The sequence below is a fragment of the Schistocerca americana genome, chromosome 2 (assembly GCF_021461395.2).
Source record: "Schistocerca americana isolate TAMUIC-IGC-003095 chromosome 2, iqSchAmer2.1, whole genome shotgun sequence".
Taxonomy (NCBI): domain Eukaryota; kingdom Metazoa; phylum Arthropoda; class Insecta; order Orthoptera; family Acrididae; genus Schistocerca; species Schistocerca americana.
In genome coordinates, this window is record NC_060120.1 from 1,094,655,384 (window position 1) to 1,094,677,904 (window position 22,521).

The 22,521-nt window shown below is 47.0% G+C and overlaps 1 protein-coding gene across 8 annotated transcripts in view; it reads right to left on the reverse strand.

Annotated features, from left to right (window-relative positions):
• The window catches only part of LOC124596500, a 75,053-nt gene that overhangs the window by 31,293 nt on the left and 21,239 nt on the right, over positions 1–22,521 (reverse strand). The window contains exon 2 of one of the 8 annotated variants that reach the window (XR_006978312.1): positions 21,012–21,176. The exons of 6 other annotated variants lie outside the window; for them this stretch is intronic. The gene's annotated coding sequence lies outside the window, so the exon portion shown is untranslated. Of the gene's footprint in view, positions 1–21,011; positions 21,180–22,521 lie in introns of all 8 variants that reach the window. One more of the 8 variants, XR_006978311.1, reaches the window with a different exon arrangement.

Here is a 22,521-nt window from a genome sequence, read left to right on the forward strand (position 1 = left end):
ATAGCTTTTCGCTCCCTTTATTTTACCCCTGCCACCTCCAGAATTTGAAATAGAGTATTCCAGTCAACATTGTCAAAAGCTTTCTCTAAGTCTACAAAGGATACAAACGTAGGTTTGCCTTTTCTTAATCTAGCTTGTAAGATAAGTCGTAGGGTCAGTATTGCCTCACGTGTTCCAATATTTCTACAGACTCCAAACTGATCTTCCCCGAGGTCGGCTTCTACTAGTTTTTCCATTCGTCTGTAAAGACTTCGCATTAGTATTTTGCAGCTGTGACTTATTAAACTGATAGTTCGGTAATTTTACATCTGTCAGTACCTGCTTTCTTTGGGATTGGAATTATTATATTCTTCTTGAAGTCTTAGGTTATTTCGCCTGTCTCATACATTTTGCTCACCAGATGGTGGACTTTTGTCAGGACTGGCTCTCCCAAGGCTGTCAGTAGTTCTAATGGAATGTTGTCTACTCCCAGGGCCTTGTTTCGACTCAGATCTTTCAGCGCTCTGTCAAACTCTTTACAAAGTATCAAATCTCCCATTTCATCTTCATCTACATCCTCTTCCATTTCCATAATATTGTCCTCAAGTACATCACCCTTGTATAGACCCTCTATATGCTACTTCCACCTTTCTGCTTCCCCCTCTTTGCTTGGAATTGGGTTTCCATCTGAGCTCTTGATATTCATACAAGTGGTTCTCTTTTCTCCAAAGGTCTCTCTAATTTTTTTTGTAGGAAATATCTATCTTACCCCTGGTGAGATAAGCCTCTACATCCTTATATTTGTCCTCTAGCCAGCCATCCCTGCTTAGCCATTTTGCACTTCCTGTCAATCTCATTTTTGAGTCATTTGTATTCCTTTTTGCCTGCTTCATTTACTGCATTTTTATATTTTCTCCTTTCATCAATTAAATTCAATATTTCTTCTGTTACCCAAGGATTTCTACTAGCCCTCGTCTTTTTACCTACTTGATCCTCTGCTGCCTTCACTACTTCATCCCTCAAAGCTACCTATTCTTCTTCTACCGTATTTCTTTCCCCCATTCCTATCAATTGTTCCCTATATTGTCTCCCTGAAACTCTGTACAACCTCTGCTTTAGTCAGTTTATCCGGGTCCAATCTCCTTAAATTCCCACCTTTTTGCAGTTTCTTCAGTTTTAATCTACAGTTCATAACCAATAGATTGTGGTCAGAGTCCACATCTGCCCCTGGAAATGTCTTACAATTTAAAACCTGGTTCCTAAATCTCTGTCTTACCATTATATAATCTATCTGAAACCTGTCAGTATCTCCAGGCTTCTTCCATGTATACAACCTTCTTTTATGATTCTTGAACCAAGTGTTAGGTATGATTAAGTTATGCTCTGTGAAAAATTCTACTAGGCACCTTCCTCTTTCAATTCTTACCCCCAGTCCATATTCACCTACTACATTCCTTCTCTCCCGTTTCCTACTATCGAGTTCCAGTCACCCATGACTATTAAATTTTCGTCTCCCTTCACTATCTGAATAATTTCTTTTATCTCATCATACATTTCTTCAATTTCTTCGTCATCTGCAGAGCTAGTTGGCATATAAACTTGTACTACTGTAGTAGGTGTGGGCTTCGTGTCTATCTTGGCAACAATAATGCGTTCGCTATGCTGTTTGTAGTAGCTTACCCGCACACCTATTTCTTTATTCATTATTAAACCTACTCCTGCATTACCCCTATTTGATTTTGTGATATTGCCTTACAATCCAGAACTATTAACTGTCTGTCCATAATTTGCTCCATCTAAATCAGATTGGCTGCATTTATGAAGTACTAACTGAAGCACTCAGATATTTGAGCTGGATTTATATCAGATCAGAAATATCTAGCTTTTGATTTCTGATAGCTAATTCACAGCAAACTTTTTTTATTTTTTGCTCTAGATTGAATTTACTATTAGTCATTTGTTTTGAAGGTTACACAACTTTCTTAAAATAGTTGTATAGTTTCTAATATATTTTACAAAACTAGGATCTTTGTTGTACTTCAGCTGGTTTTATACTTTCTTTTCCTCTCATGGGAAATTTTTATTCCTTGTGTGATCCATCTTACCTTGCTTGATGGTTTATTGCAGTATGTTCTCAGTGGGGAAGTTTCATTAAATTCTTCAGAAGAACTATCAAAAAAAATCACTGAAATTTTCATTAGTTTAATTACCATCTTTGAGAGACAATTTTACTTTCACTTGATTTGATTTTGGCAGGGAAGCTAAAACAGCTTTGGTCTAACCCGCTACTGCCCGCACCGAAACTGACTTTATTGTGTGGTATCACTCCTTGTATGTCTAGCAAAGCCAACCAATGCCCCTAAATAGTGCAAGGAGTCCCTTACCAGACATTTGTTGGACATTTTTTCAGGTCTAGTTGTCCTGCCGTGTGGGGTAGCTGAGCAGTCTGAGGCACCTTGTCACAGTCCGCAAGGCTGCCCCCTCGTCAGAGGTTAGAGTCCTCAACTCGGGCGCGCGCGTGTGTGTGTGTGTGTGTGTGTGTGTGTGTGTGTGTGTGTGTGTTAGATTAATGAGTGCGTAAGCTTAGGGACCGATGACATCAGTTCAGTCCCGTAAGACCTTACCACAAATTTTTTCTAGTTGTTTCTAAAATTCTGTCTCTTGCTCTCCAATGCCGTGCATTCGAAGGTTAGGTGTGATGCAGTTTCTTTACTCTCATCACAGATCCTACATTTACAGTTTTTTTCCATTATACCCACTGCATGTAAGAGTTTTTTGAAATTCCCATGGCCCGTCATCAGTCCAACCATGAGTTTATTCTCTTTTATGTTCAAGCCCAGGATTACATAGCTTCTTTTAAAACACAGCTTTGGCATCATTACCTTACTGTGTTTTTGTTTATAGACCATGGTCCGGTATTCTATATGCTGTCTTCTAAGCCAGCCCTGTAGCTCTAGTTTGATCATAGCCTTTGTGATTGTCAGGACAGGTTCCAGGCCAATGAATGGAGTCTTTGCCCCCATCCTGACCAATCTGTCAGCTTGTTCATTGTCCCCAATCCCTGAGTGGCCAGAGACCCACACTAGGTTAACCCTATTACTTCCCCCTGGCTCCACATTCTGCAACAATCTTAGATCTCGTTGCACAGGCTGCCAATGATTTCACGGATGTCTGAATAGATGCAAATCCTATAGTCCTTGTAGCACCGACGCATATTCTCCTCCCCACATGCCCAGATTGCAGTAATTTCAGCTTGGAATACCGAGGCCAGTTTTCCTACAGAGATGATGCCCTCCAGTCTTGGCTGAGCCCCGTACACGCCGGCCCCAGAAGCACCTTGGTCTGATTTCGACCCATCAATGAAGCAGACATGTTTTTTTCCCACTGCTCCCTACTTCCAATTTTTATATTTTAAGGGTTGTTGAAGCAGTTGGGAGTTGTTATACAGTCGGCTAACTTTTGTTAGTTTCTCATAACATATTTCACTATTTGTTTTATTGAAATGTCTTTTGATATAACTTTTTCTTGTATCGAGTTTATAAGTTTTGGCAGTGAAACAAACAAGGCTGAGTCAACTGAAAGTCCTAAGTCTAGACATAATTTATGTACATTAACAGTTTGTTACAATGTTATCAATGGATGTGGCTGAGTGAACATTTTATCTGGTGAACTCCAAAAAATTTAGTTTAAAACCAGACGTTTTAATTGAATCAACAACTTTTGTTGATTCTTTGATGCCACTTGCAGTGTTTACATTACAACCAGCAGCTATTACCACTTTTTTCTTTCTTTGGTTTATTTAAAATGCACTGGAATTTAGAGAGGAATGGTTTAATTAATGCCCTTTGTGGAATTCTGTACACCGCGATCACTAACACATTAAGGTCTTCAAGCTCTTTGCACAGCTTTGAAATATACAATCTTCATTTAAACATTTAAAATCTGTTTTCACTTCGTACCTTATAGAAGAATCCAAAAGTATGCAACGTCCTCCACGGAATTTTTTCCCCCTGCAATAGCTGCTTGTAATGTTGAAATTTTCAATTTTATTTAAAATATTTACTAAATTAGAGATATGCCAATGTTCATTTAAACAAATCATTATTTCACTTTAACATTCTGCGAGAAGAACTTTTAAGTTATCAACTTTGTAGCTTAGGTTGCAGGAACATTTCAAATTCAAGTCATTTATATTTCAGTGCATCAGACAAGAATTTTCGCTTGTTTGAATGGTATTAAGCAAACATTACTGTGAACAATGTTTGGCAGCTTTCTTTTGAGCTAACAGGGTTTTTTTTCTTTTATATGCCCCCCCCCTTCCCCAGAAATAATTAGTTTACATTATTTTTAATGATTTTGAAAATATTAGTTTGCATTATTTTTAATGGTTTTACAGAAGGTCATTGAGCCTAGTCTGTTTAAAGGCAGCCTACATGTACATCCACAAACCATTGAAGTGCATGGCACAGGGTACGCCCCCTTATACCAGTTATTTGGATATTTTCCCGTTCAATTCATGTATGGAGCATGAGAAGAATTATTGGCTCGTTGCCTCTGTGTGTGCTGTAATTATTATAATCTTACTGTTATTTCTGGTTATAACACAATAAATATATCACCGTTCTACATTTTACTGACACAACACTGGCACAAAAGGTTCTGTTACCAAGCGCCACATTATAGTTGAACACTTTATGGAAAATTATGATGTTGGGTATACCTATGTTCAGGAAGTGCACATGAAACGCAGAATTCCGGCAGAATCACAAGCCCATTGACATGCTAAGCCTAGTCAGTGTTAAGGCCCAAGTTCCAATATAGCATTCGGATTCTAAGTCCAGAGTGCAGCCAAATTAACATTGAACAGCAGGTCCACGGCAGCGTAGCACACACGAGCTGTGGAGCAGAACATAGGTAAGTGGCTTGTATATGTCAGTGGCAGTGTTAAATAAGGTTTCACAGTTAATGGCACTGGTGGCTGGGGTCGCTGTACATTCTGGGTGGCCAATCACCAAGTGTCACGGGTGGCCAATCGCTGTGGTTTGAAGCGCACGTATGAAGACGGCCTACACTGTTAGTGGCATTTCTCGGCTGTGTGCAATGGATTACACTGCTGCTTGGTGCGGAGCCTTAATAATGGTGGATACCACACCCCTTCATCCTTAGGGAAGTGGGGAAAGCATATGCTGCGAATGAACACTACATACATGGGGTCCTCCTCTGAGTCCTCAGTGATGTTAGTGATTCGGGGCACAGGAGAATATGGATGAAAATGCCCCAGCTGCAGGTGAAGGTTGCATGGTGTTGACCTCGGCAGTGGAGCAGATGGAACAGGAGGAGCCAGCGGCATTTCTTCATCTTCATCTCGAATTACTTGTGGTTGATGATCGGGCGACATCTCTTTAGACCGGGAAGGGCATCTGGTACTAGTTGGTTGGTTTGTCGGGGTTGAAGGGACCAGACTACAAAGGCCATCAGTCCCTTTTTCCATGACTCTGACCATGAAGTACCCGCAAGGAAGAAAGAAAAGCAATGGAGAGGACAAGGGACTACACAGAACGAGAAAGACATAGACAAAGACCAGAAAAGAGGAATTAAAAGCTCACAGAGTGTTACAGCGGCTGTCCGACCATGGGGGGGAGAAAGGGGGGGGGGAGAAAGGGCGGGGAGAAAGGGGGGGAGAAAGGGGGGGGGGAGAAAGGGGGGGAGAAAGGGGGGGAGAAAGGGGGGGAGAAAGGGGGGAGAAAGGGGGGGAGAAAGGGGGGGAGAAAGGGGGGAGAAAGGGGGGGAGAAAGGGGGCAGTACACTAAAAACCCCAATCTAAAACCGTAGGCCAAAGGCCAGACTCAACACAAAAAAAGAGAAACCCTCAGATTGAGCGATAAAAGCCCCCTGCTTGAATAAAACTCAAAACTAAGCCTGCCATGTCAGTGTCATGTATTAAAAGAGCGGGGAGCGTATCAGGCAGTGCAAATGTCTGCCAGAGCGCAGTTAAAAGCGGACCGGCCAACAAGACGTGGACCACTATCAAAGCTGATCCACAGCGACATGGAGGTGCGTTCTTATGGTGCAATAAATGACCGTTCGTCAGCCAGGTGTGGCCAACATATAGCCAGCAGAAAACAACTGAGTCCTTGTGAGAGGCTCGCAAAGTGGAGCTCCACAAACCTGGCGTCTCCTTGATGACCCTAAGTTTGTTGGGGGAAGGCAGGGCGCGCCATTCATCACCGTAAGTACCAAGGACTTTTTGCTGCAATACTGACTGGAGATCACATTCCGGAAGGCCGGTGCACTGATAGCCAGTTGGCCAGTGTGTCAGCACGTTAATGACCCGAAACACTGGTCGATAGGGACTACAGATAACGAAGGACTCACCTGAGTAGGAGCGGATGTACTCTAGGGCACGGGAGGTGGCTACAAGCTCTGCAGTAAAAACACCAGCTATCCTGCAATGAGCGTTGTTCAGATTGTTACCCAAGAGTAAAGGCATAACCAACTCGACCAGCAACCATCGAACCGTTGGTACAGACTATGGCACAGCCGGGAAACACAGCAAGGATGGGATGAAAGCATCGGCAGAGGGCCTCACAAGAGACGAGTCTTTCAGGCCTTGTGCTAAATCCAGCTGAAGCCACGGGCAGGGCACACACCATGGGGGTATACACATATGGGCCCAGAAAAGAGGTTGGAGAGGGAAAACCTCAAGCCCAGAGAGAAGAGCCCGGATGTGAACAGCGATTATACACCCTGACTGGGGCCGCCTTTCTGGAAGATCGATGACTGAGTTGGAGAACAGGAGACAGTAATCTGGATGCCTGGGCAAGCCACAAACATGTGCAGCATAAGTAGCCAGTAGTCGTTGGTGCCGGATCCACAATGGAGGGACACCAGCCTCCACAAGTATGCTGTTTATAGGGCTTGTGTGGAGCTCCAGTTGCGAGTTGGATCCCGCAGTGAAGTATGGGGTCAAGCAACCGCAATGCAGCAGGCTCTCATAATTGAGACGGGACTGCACCCTGCGGATGTCGCCCTGTAGTTGTCGTTCAGCAACTGCAATGCCAGTGGAGCTATAGCACAGGCAAAAGTCATCACCATACAAAGAAGCCGATACAGACGTTCCCATAGTTGCAGCTAGTCCATTGATATCAACTAAAAAGAGGCAGATACTCAAGACAGAACCTTGCGGAACCCCATTCTCCTGGACTCGGGAGGAATTACAGGAGGGACCAACTTGCATGCAGAAGGAATGAAGTGAAAGAAAATTTTGAATAAAAATCAGGAGCCGGCCACTAAAACCCCACCCATGAAGCGTGGTAAGGATGTGATGTCGCCACGTCACATCGTACCCCTTCCGCATGCCAAAAAAGATGGTAACCAGATGCTGACGGCAAGCAAAGGCCGTACAGATGGCAGACCAGATTATCGGTGGCGGAGCAGCCCTTATTGAACCCTCCCTGAGACGGAGCCAGAAGGCCACGGGACTCATGTAGCCAACTCAACCTCCGATTCACCATGCGTTTGAGCAACTTGCACAGAACATTCAACACTGCGATGATAATGCTTTCCCGCCACTGAGACGGGAACTCACCCTCAACCCAGATACGGTTGAAAAGGTTTAGTAGGTGTTGCTGGCAGTCCTTGGAGAGGTGATTGAGCATCTGATAGTGGATGCGATCCGGCCCGGGAGCCATATCAGGGCAAGCGGCTAGGGCACTTTGGAATTCCCACTCACTGAATGGAGCATTGTACGATTCAAAGTGGTGCGTATGGAAGGAAAGGCTCTGACGTTCCAACCGCTCTTTCAGGGAACGGAAGGCCAGTGGGTAATTCGCAGAAGCAGAACTCTGAACATAATGCCTGGCTAAGAGTTCTGCAACTGTGTCTGATTCAGTACAGACTGCTCCATCCAGTGAAAGCCCAGGTACACTGACGGGGATCTGATATCCACAGAGCTGCCTAATCTTGGCCCAAATCTGTGATGTAGAGGTACGGACGACAATGGTGGAGACATACCTTTCAAAGCACTCTTGCTTCCGTAGGTGAATAAGGCATCGAGCTCAGGCATGGAGCCGCTTATAGGTAAGGAGGTGTTCCAGTGATGGGTGCTGCTTATGATGTTGGAGGGCATGCCTGCGATCTCGAATCGCCTCAGCGATCCCCGGTGACCACCAAGGCACAGTCCTCTGCCGAGGGGACCCAGAAGAAAAGGGAACTGCAGATTCCACTGCAGAAATGATGCCGGTGGTTATTGTGAGAACCACCTGATCAATGGCATCATGAGATAGAGGCTCAATAGTGGCAATGGAAATGGACGAGTCCCAATCAGCCTTATTCAAAGCCCATCTGGGGAGGTGCCCAGGCGAGTGACGCTCTGGCAGTGACAGAAAGATTGGAAAGTGGTCACTACCGCTTAAGTCATCATGCACACTCCATTGGACAAATGGTAGAAGGCCAGGGCTGCAGACTGGAAGGTCGATGGCTGAGTACATGTCATGCGCCACACTGAAATGTATGGAGGCACCATTATTTAAAAGAGAAAGGTCGAGCTGTGACAACACTTGCTCAACGACAGTGCCTTGGCCTATTGCCACCAATCCAACCCGCAGAGGGTTATGGGCGTTGAAGTCGTCCAGTAACAGAAAAGGTGGCGGCAGTTGGGCTATCAGCGCAGCCAATGCATGCTGCGGGACATCACCATCCAGTGGAAGATAGGGACTGCAGACAGAAACAGCCTGAGGCATCCACACCCAAACAGCAAGAGCCTCTAAAGGTGTTTGAAGAGGGACAGACTCGCTGTAAAGTGAGTGAAGGACGTAGATGCAGATGCCACCAGATACTCTCTCATAAGCTGCCCAATTCTTGTAATAACACCGATATTCTTGGAGGGCAGGGGTTCACAACACCGGAAACCAAGTTTCCTGGAGAGCAATGCAAAAGAAAGGCTGGAGGCTGAGAAGTTGTCGGAGCTCAGCAAAGTGGTGGAAAAAACCGCTGCAATTCCACTGGAGGAGGATATTGTCCGCGGCCAAAAAAAGCGTGAAGGGACCGAGAAGGCAGATTATGCCGCTGGGTCATCGACCACCACTGAAGGAGAACCCGAGTCGAGAATAAGTGCGTCTGAGGTAGGGGCGTGATTGAGGTCGTTGGGGGACGCCAAAATCAGCAAATTGTCCTCAGACGCAGAGCTGGTAAGGACAGGTGGCACAGAGGCTACCGGAACATCTTCCTTCTTACCCAGTTTTGTCGTCCCCCCCCCCCCCCCCTTCTCCATAGTAGCAACCTTGAAACGTGGGAAACTCTTCGATCTGCCACTCATGGCTCCTTGAGCCACTGACTGATGTCACCTGTCACGCTGGAGGGTGCCTGAGAAGGTAGTCTTCCAAGTGACCCTTTCTGCGCGAGAGAAGCTGGAGAAGGCTGGAGGTTGGTGTACCTTTGGCAGAGGTGTTTTTTTTTCTTTTAGGGCGCAAAACTGCTATGGTCATTAGCACCCGGCCAGTGACTTAGGAAAAGGTAAAAAACGAAAACGGAAACCAGCAGCAATGGGAACGAAACTCAAAAAATTGGAGAAACTAAAATCAGAAGGAAAGCTTAAAAAACCACTATACAAGGGGGTTGGTTGTCCCCAAAAAGAGCTTCAAATGACTAACGTCATCTCACTGGCACTAATAAACTCGAGAACGCGATCGGCTGAGCACGTGTCATCTGCTAAAATGGACGATATATCAGGCGACAGCTGTAGACGGGTGCGTAACGGAGTAAAATAGGGGCACTCAAGTAAAAGGTGTTTTATCGTCCACAGCTGAGAGCAGTGGGGACAGAGTGGGGGAGGATTGCCGCTTAAAAGATGTCGATGGCTAAAAAGACAGTGCCCTATCTGGAGTCTAGTTAAAATTACCTCCTCCCAACGACGTGTTCGGGAGGAAGAGGTCCAAGCACAGGGAAGAGCTTTCACGTCCCGCAATTTATTATGGGGAAGTGTCGACCAATGTGCGTGCCATAAAAGAACAACACGACGACATAAAACACTCCATACATCGCCAAAGGGAATCGTGCGAATAGCTGGCTGAAGAAGAGAGACTGCAGCCTTGGCCGCTATATCGGTCGCCTCATTTCCACAGATACCAACATGTCCTGGGATCCAGAGGAACACCACCGAGACGCCCCCCAAGTGGAGCAAGTGTAGGCAGTCCTGAATCCGGTGGACCAGAGGGGGGACAGGATAGAGAGCTTGGAGACTGAGGAGAGAGCTGAGAGAATCGGAACAGATAACATACTGTATCCACTGATGGCGACAGATGTATTGGACAGCCAGGAGAACAGCGTAAAGCTCCGCAGTATAAACCGAACACTGGTTGGGAAGACGAAATCGATTTGGGGTGTCGCCAACAATATAGGCACTCCCTACACCCAACAATGTTTTTGAGCCATCGGTGTAAATAAATGTGGCTTCCTTCATTTGTGCACATAGAGCAGAAAATGCCCGACGATAAACAAGTGAAGGGGTACCATCCTTGGGAAACTGACAAAGGTCACAGAGCAGGCAGGTCCGGGGATGGAGCCAAGGCGGTGCTGTACCCCAAGTTGTCAAGAAAGTTTTAGGAAAACGGAAGGAAAGAGAATGAAGCAGTTGACAGAAGCGGGCTCCCGGTGGTAGTAGGGAGGAAGGGCGGCCTGCATACCCTAAATCCAAGCAGGCGTCGAAAAAAATGTCATGGGCCGGATTAGCAGGCATGGAAGACGGATGGCTAGCATAACGACGCAGAAGGACAGCTCGCCGGTTGGACAGCAGAGGTTCAGCAGTCTCAGCATAAAGGCTTTCCACAGGGCTGGTGTAAAAACCTCCAGACCCTAAAAGTAATCCACAGTGGTGGATAGAGTCGAGACGCCGAAGAACAGACGGCCGAGCAGAGGAGTAAACTATGCTTCCACAGTCCAATTTCGAGCGCACTAAGGTGCGATAGAGGCGGAGAAGGACCACTCGGTTCGCTCCCCGGGAGGTACCACCCAGGACACGGAGGGTGTTGAGGGATCGCAGACAGCGAGCCGAAAGATAGGAAACATGGGAGGACCAGCACAGTTTTCTGTCAAACATCAGACCCAAGAATTTAGCGACGTCTGAAAACGGAAGATTGACAGGTCCTAGATGTAAGGAAGGTGGAAGAAACACTGTATGATGCCAAAAATTAACACAAACGGTCTTACTAGGAGAAACGCGGAACCCTGTTTCGATGCTCCAAGAGTGGAGGCGATCGAGACAGCCTTGAAGACGCCGTTCAAGAAGGCTGGCCCGTTGAGAGCTGTAGTAGATCGCAAAAACGTCCACAAAGAGGGAGCCCGAGACATCAGGAAGGAGACAATCCATAATTGGATTTATGGCAATGGCAAACAGTACAACACTTAGCACAGAGCCCTGGGGTACCCCGTTTTCTTGGGAGAAAGTACGGGAGAGAGTAGTGTTCACCCACACTTTAAATGTGCGCTCTGTCACAAATTCGCGAAGAAAAAGGGGCAACCGACCGCGAAAGCCCCAAGAGAACAGTGTGCGGAGGATGCCTGTCCTCCAACAGGTATCGTATGCTCTCTCCAGATCAAAAAATATTGCTACTATTTGGCGTTTCCGGAGAAAATTGTTCATGATATAAGTGGAGAGAGCAACAAGATGGTCAACTGCAGAACGATGCTTTCGGAAACCACATTGGGCAGGTGTTAAAGACTGCGGGACTTCAGCCACCAAGCTAAACGGCAATTCACCATACGCTCCAAAACCTTACATACACTACTTGTGAGAGAAATGGGGCAATAGCTAGAGGGGAGATGTTTGTCCTTTCCAGGTTTCAGAACAGGAACGACGATAGCTTCCCGCCATCGTCTGGGAAAAGTACTGTCGGTCCAAATTCGATTATAAAGGCGAAGGAGGTAACGCAGACTATGGTATGATAAATGCAGCAACATTTGGATGTGGATACCATCCGGTCCTGGGGCGGAGGAGCGAGAAGAAGAGAGTGCATGTTGGAGTTCCCACATGGAGAAAACAGTATTGTAGCTTTCGCGATTTTGAGAGGAGAAAGCAAGAGGTCGCAATTACGCTGCACGTTTCTTCGTGAGAAACGCTGGCTGGTAATTTGAAGAGCTCAAAATCTCAGCAAAGTGTTGACCCAATGAGTTAGAAATTGCGACGGGGTCCACTAATGTATCATGCGTGACAGTGAGCCCAGAGACCGGGGAGAAACTAGGCGCGCCTGATAACCGTCGAATCCGACTCCAAACTTCCGAAAAGGGAGTGAAGGTGTTAAATGAGCTAGTAAAGAAGTCCCAGCTTGCCTTCTTGCTATTACAGATGACGCGACGGCACCACGCACGGAACTGCTTATAGCGGATATAGTTGGTCAAAGTAGGATGGTGTCTGAAAACGCGAAGAGCACGTCGGCGCTCACGTATTGCGTCACAGCATGCCTCGTTCCACCAAGGAACTGGGGGGCACCGGGGCAATTCGGAGGTGCGAGGTATTGAACGTTCCGCAGCTGTAAGAATAACGTCTGTAATATGAGTGACCTCATCGTTGACGCTAGGAAAGTGACGGTCATGGAATGTCGCTAGAGACGAAAAAAGTGTCCAATCGGCTTGGGCAAACTTCCAGCGTCGCGGGCGCATATATGGCGGTTGTGGCTGCAATCGAAGGACACATGGAAAGTGGTCACTTGAGTGTGTATTAGCAAGGGAGAATCATTTGAAGCGCCGAGCTAGCGGAACAGTACCGACCGAAAGGTCCAAATGAGAGAAATTTGTCGTGGAGGCAGACAAAAATGTAGGGTCCCCAGTGTTGAGGCAAACAAGATCCATTTGGTGGAAGACGTCTAGAAATAGTGAGCCAAGCGGACAAGGATGTGGAGATCCCCAAAGCGGGTGGTGGGCATTGAAGTCCCCAACCAGCAAATAGGAGGGGGGGGGGGGGGGGTAGCTGACCAAGAAGATGAAGGAGATCAGCTCGTGCCATTGGTGTGGACGATGGAATGTATACAGTACAAAGGGAGGAGGGGTATCCAGAAAGGGAAAGACGGACAGCGACTGCTTGGAAGGAAGTGTTTATAGGGATTGGGTGATAATGGAGAGTACCATGGAGAGGAATCGTGAGTCCTCCATGTGCTGGAGTGCCATCAACAGAGGGGAGATCAAATCGGACTGACTGAAAATGGGGGAAAACAAAGTGGTCGTGGGGACGCAGCTTTGTTTCCTGAAGACAGAAGATGACCGGCGAGTAGGATCGTAAGAGGATCGACAATTCATCCCGATTGGCTCAAATGCCGCAGATATTCCAATGGATAATGGACATACAGTGGACAGAAAATGGAAGAATGTGACCAAGGTTGCCGTCAACTCAGCGACTGCTCAGAGCTTGCGACCGACAGCGTGGAACGGCACTCAGCTGAAGGCAGAAGATCCTGATCCATAGGTTGTTCAGGAGCAGCTCCTGCCACCAGTGATCGCGATCGGTCGGTTGATCGGCCGCCAGCAGTGCGCCTCGGCGACACAGAAGACGGCTGAGGGCGGTTACCGCCAGGTGTTCCTGTAGATAAGACACGCCGTGGCGGAGAAGGAGAGGAACTGGGTTTCTTATTAGCCTTCTTGGAACCATGATGTTTAAATGAAGGAGGAACCGATGGTTGTGAAGTTGGGGTACGTAAAAAATCTTCACAAGTATGCTCTTTTTTGGAAGTCCGGGTGTCTGACTTTTGGGATCGAGATTTAGCAGAACCCGATGAAGGGTGAGCCAAAGAGTGAGCAGGCGAAAGTGGGGAGGTTGAACGGGCGATGTTTGCGCTGGCCGATCTGACGACCATGTCACTAAAGGTGAGATCACAAATCTGCGTGGCCGCCTCCTTTGTTGGCCGAGGAGAGGCAAGGACAGTGCTGTATTTTCCTGTCTGAGGCACAGTGGGCTTTCGACTGGAGAATAGTTTTCGAGCAACAAAGGTCGACACCTTTTCCTTCACTCTGATTTCCTGAATGAGCTTTTCGTCTTTAAAAATGGGGCAATCTCGAGAGGAAGCAGCGTGGTCACCCATACAGTTGCTGCAACGAGGGGATGGAGGTGGACAAGCACCCTCATGGGCTTCCTTGCCACACGTAACACATTTGGCCGGGTTGGAACAGAACTGGCTGGTATGATTGAACTGACACCGATAGCAACGCGTAGGGTTTGGGACGTAGGGGCGAACGGAAATTATCTCATAGCCCCCTTTTATGTCCGATGGGAGTTGAACTCGGTCAAATGTCAAGAAGACAGTATGGGTTGGAACGAAGTTCGTGTCAACCCTTTTCATGACTCTACGAACAGCCGTTACGCTCTGGTCAGACAGGTAGTGTTGAATTTCCTCGTCGAACAATCCGTCGAGGGAGTGGGTATAAACGACTCCATGTGAGGAATTTAAAGTGCGGTGTGCTTTCACCCGGACAGGGAAGGTGTGGAGCAGTGAAGTATGCAGCAATTTTTGTGCCTGGAGGGCACTGACTGTTTCTAACAACTAGGTCCCATTCCGTAATCTGGAACAAGACTTTACAGGACCTGCAATTGCATCAACACCTTTCCGAATAATAAAAGGGTTGACCGTGGAAAAGTCGTGACCTTCGTCAGACCGAGAAACAACAAGGAACTGTGGCAACGATGGAAGAACTGTCTGTGGCTGAGACTCAGTGAACTTACGCTTGTGAGCAGACATAGTGGAAGATGAGGAAACCATTGCGGAAGAATCCCCCTTGATTAGCGGCGTCTCCGATGGCGCGCTCCTCCCTTGTGGGGGACCTCTCTGAGGCCACTCCCGCCTTAGGTGATTGTTCACACCTCAGTTCACACCTCCCGAGAAACGGACGGAGGGACCAATCGGTACTTTCGGAAGGTATCAGCTTGGGTAATCACCCCTCCCTGGGCCTGGCCGTTACCAGGGGGTACGTACGTGTCCTACCTGTCTACCCGGGGCGGGGAATTACACGTTACCCCATCACCGGCTACGCATGAAAATGCGTGGGTCGGCCTTCAGACAAACACAGGGAGGAATTTTGAGAAAGGGAAAAACAAAGAAAGGGAAAGAAAAGAAGAGAGGTCTCAAATGCCGCAGCGGAGAAAAGGGCAAAGAGAAGAAGTAAGGAAAAGAGAAGGACAAAGGAAGAATGAAGACGTGCAAGCAGAGATAGCAAAGAATGTGTTACATGTTCGAGCGTCCGTCTCCGGACATAGGCACAAACCATACTCCCAGAGGGGGAGAATGGGAAGGAAACAGCCGGAGGTGAGGGGAGGGGGGGGCGAAGATGGGGAATAGGGAAGGATGCAGAAAAGAGAAGAGGTAAGGAAAAGAGAAGGACAAAGGAAGGATGAAGACGTGCAAGCAGAGATAGCGAAGAATGTGTTACATGTTCGAGCGTCCGTCTCCCGACATAGGCACAAACCATACTCCCAGAGCCCGGAAAGGAAGGAGGGCCACATTAGCTCGGGGTCCCGTGCTCGCTACGCACGTATCCACAAAAGAATTGTGGACCCCCTGGGGGGGAGGGGGGGGGGGGGGAGCTTGATAGCCCCGTCAATTTGGGGGGTTGGTCTCCCAAAGGAAGTACTGTGGGTGCACCAGAAGGAGCAATGTCTCCCATCACTGACACGAGGAAGAGTCGGGGCAGCCCTGAGGGCCCACTGGAGGTTTAACAAACGCAGAGACAGCCGGGGCAATGAAGTTGCAGCCGCAGCACACGATGCCATCATTGCAACAGGATGAAGGCGGAAGGTGTTCCTATTTCCTCTTTGATTCTTGATAGGTGAGCCTGCCAATGGATTTGACTTCCATTATTCGCCGCTCCTTATGGAGAACAGGGCAATCAGACGAGCAGGGGGAGTGGCACTTCCCACAGTTGACACAAGTGGGAGGAGACACATACAGAGCGCCCAGGTGCAGAGAGCGACCACAGTCCCGGCAAGTGCTGCTGGACGTACAGAGAGATGACATGTGGCCAAACCTCCAGCACTTGAAGCAAAGCATAGGAGGAGGGACGTAAGGTTTCATGTCGAAACGGTAAACCATCACCTTAACCTTTTCAGGTAACGAGTCGCCCTCAAAAGCCAAGATGAAGGCACTGGTAGCAACCCTGTTATCTTTGGGGCCTCTACGCACGTGGCGGATGAAGTGGACACCCCGTCACTCCAAGTTGGTGTGTAGGTCCTCATCCAACTGCAAAAGGTCACGATGGAAAATAATACCATGGACTATGTTAAGGCTTCTATGGGGCGTAATCAAGACAGGAATGTCACCCAGCTTGTCACAGGCGAGCAGTGCCCACAACTGGGCTAGATGGCCGCCTAGATCAAAATCGACGCACTACGCATTTTGGACAATGCTGCCACTTCCTCAAACCTAACTTCAAGATGGTCGACAAAAAACTGGGGCCTGAAAGGTCTCTTCATCAGTCCTGCTGCAAACGAGGTACTGAGGCAAATACGGCTCTCGAGACCACGTTGACCAACGGTCCTCCCACAGGGTAGCCAGGGAGGGAAACGATCAGGAATCATAGGTTGCAGCATCAAAATTATTCCTTACACGCTTGGAGACTGCTGGGGCCAAGCAACCACCAGCTTGATTTGATTTAACCCATTTCATTGTGGGTCATCTGCCCTAATGCCACCCACTCCGACCAGGAGCTCTCCCCACGGGTGTCACCCAGCTACAGCAAGGGCCACCTGGCAGGATAGCCATTGCCGTGAGTCCTGGTACCCCAGATGGATGGGCACCTACTCCTTGGCATATACGAGGAGGTCTCAGCTCTGTCATCAGCATTGCGATCCCTGTGTTGTCAGGGGGCTACCACCAAGAGCGTACATGACAACTCCACCATGGTGGACTGGCTACCACACTGGATTTCAGGTGCCGAAATGGTCCAGAATTGTCATGGCCGCAAAGGATGGTACAGCGCAGGAGATGAGAAGGAGGCAACCCATATGACGTTGGGTAAAAAGCCTGCTACATGATAATAGGTAGCATGCAAGATCTTGGTGCACGATGGACAAACCAAAAGCACCATGTAAGGTGTTCTTCCCCAAATGGCACAAACTAGCAACAGAAATTTGGAAAAGATGGAGGTCAAACTCGAGAGGGGACCAAGACAAAGACCAAAACATGAGAGATTCCTTTTATTCGCCTCTTACAACAGGCAGGAATACCGCGGGCCAATTCTAACCCCCGGACCTGCAGAAGGGCATCTGGTGCTGGTCGATGTCAGGGGTAAGTCGCTCTTGTTGGGATGTGGTGTTGGTCAGCTAGCTGTGTACGAAAGGCGTCTGTAAGTCCGGCGTCTGTCTGGGTAGCTTGGGGTGGAATGAGAAGTAGGTGACTTGTAATGGTGGTGTGGGGATGGGGACGGAAAAAACTGTTGGAAAACTAGGTGGGGACAAAGTTGGTTAGCATGTCACAGAACATCCCGGTCCAGAAGCTGCACCTGGAGTCCTTCCAGTCCCAGTACTGGGCGATTGTTCCCAGAATTCAGGCTGGTTGCCAGCAAAATCCTATCACCCACACCAAGGTCCCAGGGCATAATTTGGAAGCAGGCAATAGTGGTGGTGCTGGTCATGGCATTTGCAAGAGCAGGCTCAAGAGGCTCTGGGGTGCTGTCCATAGAAAAGTTCCACAGGACTTTTGTCTCCTATGGGTGTGGACATGTAGCTGTTAAAAAATAAAACTTAATGATGTATCAGTGGAGTGATCCTGGAGGTATTTCTTCATCTGAGTTTTGAATGTGCTGGCTATCCTCTCAGCTTCTCCATTACATTGTGGATGGAAATGGAGTGTTGGAATGTGGCAAATGCCATGCCGGGCACAGAAACTACCAAACTCCTCACTACATAATTGAGGACTGTTGTCAGTTACAAGCACTTCCGGCAGACTTTCAATTGCAAATTTTTTTTCTTAGGCTGTGATGGTGACGCTGGTTGATGTGGCATTGCAGCAGGCACTGTACGGAAATCGGGAGTGAGCATCAATCACTATCAAGAACACTGCTTTAAATCAGGCCCAGCAAAATCAACGTGTACCCGTTCCCAACGGCGAGCACATGGTGATCAAGGAGCAAATGAATGTAATGGAGCTGCCTGCTGGCTTTGGCAGTACGGACATGTCTGGGTGAGTTGTTCAGTCTCCTGGTTCCTGCACGGCCAGTAACTGAACCTGCAAGCCGGATGTTTAGTTCAGGATACCCCCAGTGATCTTGGTGCAATAGTAGCAGAACATGCTGATGTAAAAAACAAAGAACCACTACCCGTGGGTGTCCATCGGAAATGAGCAGAAGCACTCCGTCGATCAACATGAGCTGATTGTGAGCATTAAAGAACTGACGGAATGCCGCCGAAGCCTTGGGAGGTGGTTGTTCAGGCTACCCATGAAATATGTGACTCTGGACTTGGAGTACCTTGTCATTACCGGTTGCATCTGCAACCTGGGAGCTGGTAATGGGAAAAGAATCTATGGTGGCTTCTGCTTCTTCATTGATGTGTAAACACAGAATTTCTTTTTTGTCAAACTCTGGATCAAGTCCACATGGAAGGCGGGATAAGGCATCAGCATTGGATTTTCAGTTGTGTTGTGGAAGTGAATCTCATACTTGTAGCACGCCAAAAATACAGCCCAGTGCTGGAGGCAGTGAGCAGTCCCATCTGGAATCTTTGCTGCTGGATTGAATGAGATCAGCAGTTTATGGTATGTGATGAGGTGAAACTTTGTGCACATAAACAAAAATGTGGAATTTCTTTAACGCGAAGATGATGGTCAGTGCTTCTTTTACTATTTGGGAGTATCGGCATTGGGTGTCAGTCAACATTTCTGATGTGTAGGCCACAGGGTGCTCAGAGCCTTCTGCCTCCCTGTGTGCCAGGACTGCTCAGACACCTGTATCAGATGCGTCTGTTGAAATAAGTATCTGCTTTGATGGAAGAAAATGTGCGAGGCACGAGGCTGTCAACAGTAGGATTTCTACCTGTGGAAGCCATGCCCTCAAGCTGGTGTCCACTGAAAAGGCACCCCTTTTTTGCATGACAGGGAGAAAGGTGCAGTTTCTATTGCTGCTGCAGGTAGGAGCTTTCAGTAACACGATATCTTCCCCAGAAAGGAACAAAGTTGCTTATGCATTATTGGTATGGGAAGTTTGATTATGGCTTCAACACGTTTATCCAGAGGACGAATGCCCAAGCTGGAAGCGATGTAGCCAAAGTACTCAGTCTCAGACTGGGAAAAACAACAATTTTCATTTCTGCATTTCAGGCCAGCTTTCTTTAAGATGCTGAATAAAGGTTTCAGATTACCAAGGTTCTCCCTGTTACAATGATGTCATCTAAATAGTTAATGCATCAATTCACTTTGAGTACTAATTGTTTCAAAAAGTGCCGAAAAACGGGGAGAGGTGGGGGGGTACTTGCTGTACCAAACATTAGTCATTTCAAATGATAAAGTCCGTGCGGCGTATTAAGTGCAAGAAACTGTTGAGATTCTGAATCAAGGGGAAGTTGGAGGTATGTATCCACTATGTCTACTTTAGAGAAGATGTTTCTACCTTTTAATTTGGCAGTAATTCTTCTGGCTTCAGAATAGGATATGCCTCAATCTCTGATTAGGCATTGACAGTTACTTTAAAATTGCCACACAGGTGGATCTTCCCCGGTGGCTTTAGCACTATGCCCCACTGACTAGGAGGAGTAGGTTCTAGAACTCCAATTGCAGTTGGTCGATCCAATTCTTCCTTTACCTGGTCTCTGAGAACTAACAGAATGGCGTGGGCTCTAAAGTACGAGGCGGTGCATTACACTTCAGTGTGAGACGTGCCTCAAAATCCTTTGCAGTGCTGAGCTCCAGGGTGAACAGGTCCTTATAATCCTAGCAGTGTCTCTAGGTCCGAGTGTGAACCACCTTCAAATACCAAATACACAGAATCTTCTATTGAAAGCCTAAATTTCTGAAAAGAGAAGTCCAAACAAGTTCTCAGTGGAATCACTGTTAATGACTAAGAAGGTAATGTGGCAGGTGATGATATGATGTTGGCAGTTCAATTTGACCACATACTGGGATGGTGCGTTTATTATATACCATTAGACATCTGTTTCTTGCAAGGCAGGTGCTCCAAGATTCAAATAGATACCATAATTCAGAATGCTAATGGTTGCACCGATATTTACTTTTAACTGAATTGGTTTCTCTGCAATTTGCACTTCTACAAAAAGCTTATTGGTGGTCTCTTGATGGTCTGTAGTGGCTACCAGATTAACATCCACTTGTTGGGCAGGAGGCTGCCTTGCCTGACAGGACTTAAGACATACAGAAGCTAAATGGCCATTGGCAGAGCAGTTTTAGCAATAGGTCCATTTGTCAGGGCAGTCTTCACACTGATGTTTTTAACACAATCCGGACGGGATGGCAGTCGTTTCACTAACCAATACCAGTCTGATTGGCTTGAGTGGGATGGAGGACGTCGGTCGATGGTACGGCATCCTGCCTGTACTGTTGCTACGTCCAAATCACCACTAGTGTGGCCATTGGCAGCTGCCTGGGATGTGTTTACATTAATGGCTGCTATGTCGATCCATGACTCCAGTCTGCTGCTTGAGTCACTTTGAAACTTTGTGCTAAGTTCAAAACTTGGTCTAATGACGGGTCTTCGAGTTGAAGTGTCTCGTGCTAGAAATCCCTGCCTGGAGTACTCTGGATGACCACGTCCACGGTCATTTCTTCTGCATAGGACTCACTTTTATGGGCAACAAAATAGCATTTTCACCCTAAAGCATACAGCTCTGCAGCCAATTCTTTTTGATTCTGTCTCTTGCATTGGTAAAATGCTACCTGGGAGGAAATAACATGGGTATGCTGCTGGTAATAATTAATCAGCAATGAACCAATATTTGAAAAGATGAGTTCTGAAGGCTTAGATATGGGGTCCAGATTGCACAGCAGCAAGTAAATTCCAGGTTTTGACAAAGTCAAAAAGAAAGATTTCATGAGGCTGGCATCAGTTACCTTGAATGTGTGGATATGCTCTAGTTATCTTGATTCATAGGCTTCCCAATCCTCTAAAGCCTCATTAAAGGGAGAAATAGCCAGCACTTGCTGCGTTGCTTGCATTTGCAGTATGCTTTAAAGAAATGGTTGGAAGATGTTCAGTAGCTGCTTCTGGTTCACATCCTGCTGAAGAATAAGTTGAATGAGTAGAGCTTCCAATGTAGATGGTTGCTGACTTGTCGCCATTTTATTGTGACATAACCAGGAATAACACAACAAATGTAACACCATTCTACAGTTTATTGACAAAACACTGATAAAAATAACTTTGTTACCAAGTGCCAAGTTGTAGTTGAACACTTTATAGAAAATTACATAAATTGATGGTGGTTATACCAATGTTCAGGAAGCGCACATGAAATGCAGAATTCCGGCAGAATCACAAGCCCGCTGACATAATAAGCCTAGTGAATGTTTAAGTCCAAGTTCCAGTATAGCACTCAGTTTCTAATCCAGAGCACAGCCAAATCAATACTGATCAGCAGGTCCACTGCAATGTAGCACTCCTAAGTTGTGGAGTAAAACATAGCATGATGAGAACTGGCTTGTAGATGTTGGTGGTGGCGATAAATAAGGCTCCACAGTTAATGGAGCCGGCAGCTCGGGTCGCTGTATATCCTGTGTGGTCAGTCGCTGAGTGCCATTGGAGGCCAACATTGTGGTTTGAAGCACGTGCACACGCACAGAGGTGGCCTGCAGTATTAGTAGCACATGGAGAGGTGCAACCAATGATGCGTTGTTTGGTGTGGAGCTTTAATAGTGGTGGATATCATACTTATCCTCACAATCTCTATATGAGTGATACATAGGAGGTGGTTGTATATTACTAGAGTCATCATTTCAAGCTGGCTCTTGAAACTTTGTTAGTAGACTTCCTCAGGGTAGTTTACGTCTATCCTCAGGGGTCTGCCATTTCAGTTTCTTCAGTATCTTTGTGACACTCTCCCATGTATCAAAAAAATCTGTGACCTTCCGTGCTGCCGTTCTCTGTACACAGTGACAGTTATTGAACTGTACGAAAAAAATGTAAATTAGTTACAAACTACGGTGTGCATCATTTTATTCAACATGTAGACATCACTATAGATATTTGGATTTAGGTTATGACATGTTCGATATGCCTGCCATCATTGGTGAAGGTTACGAGCAGACCCTTAGCGAAATTTTGCATGGCCTGCAGTGGTGTCGGAGCTGGGATTATTGCTATAAACATTGTTTTTAATGTAGTTCCACAAGAAGGACTCACATATGTTCAGATCTGGAGAAAATGGCGGTCAATCGAGGCCCATGCCAGTGGCCTCTGGGTACCCCAGGGCCACAATGCAGTTAAAGTGCTTTCGATGGCGAAATCAGTGTCACTTTGATTAATGGGGATGAAATCATCTTCCAAAACCCTCACATAATGTTCGGGTAGTCACCACGCCATCAAGGAATATCACACAGACTATTCCATGACTGGACATTGCAC